Source organism: Sceloporus undulatus, chromosome 11 (genome assembly GCF_019175285.1).
Source record: "Sceloporus undulatus isolate JIND9_A2432 ecotype Alabama chromosome 11, SceUnd_v1.1, whole genome shotgun sequence".
Lineage (NCBI taxonomy): Eukaryota > Metazoa > Chordata > Lepidosauria > Squamata > Phrynosomatidae > Sceloporus > Sceloporus undulatus.
Genome location: NC_056532.1, coordinates 962000 through 964132, shown reverse-complemented (window position 1 = coordinate 964132; position 2133 = coordinate 962000). Strand labels below are relative to the sequence as shown.

The window sequence follows — 2133 nt, the reverse complement described above, 5'->3', positions numbered from 1 at the left end:
CTAAGAATCCGGAAGCTGCACCAAAGCTGCCCTCCAGTGCTTAGGAATGGAGTGTGGCTTTGGCGCAACCTCCGGACTCTTAGGACCCAGGCATCATTTAAACAGCATACCTCCAAAGAGACCTGAAGCAGCTTTAGTTTGGCAGTCTGGAACAGGCCTATGATTCTATGGTGGGTTCTCCTTCCTTGGAGGTCTTTAAACAGAGGCTGAATGGCTTCTATGATTCTATGCTTCTAAGTATAAGTTAACTTTGACCTAACCAGCCTGGGCATTGCGTCCCATGAACACTGTCAAATGCATGTCCGATGCCGCCAATTATCTACCTTTTGTGACAGAGCTCACCGTCAAGGCGAACTGGAGACTCCTTTGAGGCCGCACCACCCTGCCTCCACATTTAGCTCTTTTTAAGATCGTCCCCTATTTACTTTGGTGTTTATTATTTCATATGATTCTCCTCCCCCCCCCCCCAATTCTATCCCTCGGAGAGTATTATTAAATATAATGAATTCATTTAGTTGTGGGCACCATGTCCAGGCTTAGCCTTAAAAGCCGCAGCTTCCCTTTGATCTGCAACAGACCCAAATGTGTGATTATGCTATAAAAAGATAATAGTGGGAACATCAAAGGAACGCTGGGGAGGGCCAAAGCCCTCGCCAGATTGGCTTAGTATCTGCCGAACAGCTTAAGCATAGTGACAGAACATGAAGACAACCTGAGTTGGGTCTTTACTGCAGTTTGATAGGCACTCAAAAAATCTTTAACGCTGATATCCATGGAATATAGGATGTTCTGACTTCCCTCGCAAAGCTTTTTTCCAATGCCAGTTGTGTTGTGTATAACAGCCTTAGTATATCAGGTGGAACAAATACTTGGATCTTTCAATGAGGAGTTGTGAAATCCCCCCCCACTTCCCGGCATTAAGCGCCCATCTTTTCCTCCTCCCAGGATTAGACACAGTCCCAATTTTTGAAGCCTAGGCCTGTTCCAGACTGCCAAAATAAAGCTGCTTTGGGTCTCTTTGGAGGTATGCTATTTAAATGGTGCATGGGTCCTAAGAGTCCGGAGTCGCGCCAAAGCCACACTCCATTCCTAAGCACTGGAGGACAGCTTTGGTGCAGCTTCCAGATTCTTAGGATGCATGCATCATTTAAACAGCATACCTCCAAAGAGACCACAAGCAGCTTTAGTTTGGCAGTCTGGAACAGGCCCTAGACTCCATCTCTGAAGAACATCAAAAGATAATTTGGTCAAAGAAGGAGCCTTGGGGGTTCATTTAGGCCCATAAGTGTTGCCCGAAGCTCAATGTCAAATACAGTTATGCAATGCTTTTGCACCTTGGACGGAACGGACAAGAGCAGAAGTCTAACCATCACAGAATGCAATTTCAGGTTATACATTTGAACGCAAACTTGTGTACAAGACTAACAGTGTTGCTTAAATTCTTAGTTTATTCTGCAGCAGGGGTGCAGACTGTGGACGGCAATTCCCTTCAGTCATAACTAGCACTGCAAATCATAGAATCCTGGAGTTGGAAGAGACCCCAAGAAGGGCCATCTAGTCCAACCCCCTTCTGCCATGCAGGAACTCTCAATCAAAGCATCCCCATTGACAGATGGCCATCCAGCCTCTGCTTAAAGACCTCCAAAGAAGGAGACTCTGAGATGACATCTTCCACTGTCAAACAGCCCTTACTCTCAGGGAGTTCCTCCTAATGCTGAAGTGGAATCTCTTATCCTGTATCTTGCATCCATTGTTCCGGGTGCTATTCTTTACCTAGTCTGGGCTGTAGTCCTCTTACTGTATCATTTCTTTCATCTTCACGAATTACAGGACTGTTTTCCTTTTGGGAGAAGATTAATGCAAAGAAGGTATTCAGTAATTAATCTGAAGCCGAAGGCTTTCATGGCCGGCATCCATAGATTTTTGTGTCTCTTTTGGACTGAGTGGTCATGTTCTAGAAGAGTTTATTCCTGAGTTGGTACCAGCTAGATATACTGGCTGTTTTCATAGGTGCTTAGCTTAGATGATGGACTAGCAGATGGACTAGCAGTTTAGATGATGGACTAGCAGATGGACTAGCAGTTTAGATGATGGACTAGCAGATGGACTAGCAGTTTAGATGATGGACTAGCA

The 2133-nt window shown here is 45.2% G+C and overlaps 1 protein-coding gene across 4 annotated transcripts in view; it reads left to right on the top strand.

Moving 5' to 3' along the window:
• The window catches only part of LOC121916876 (autism susceptibility gene 2 protein homolog), a 386634-nt gene that overhangs the window by 296410 nt on the left and 88091 nt on the right, over window positions 1–2133 (top strand). The window lies entirely within an intron of this gene.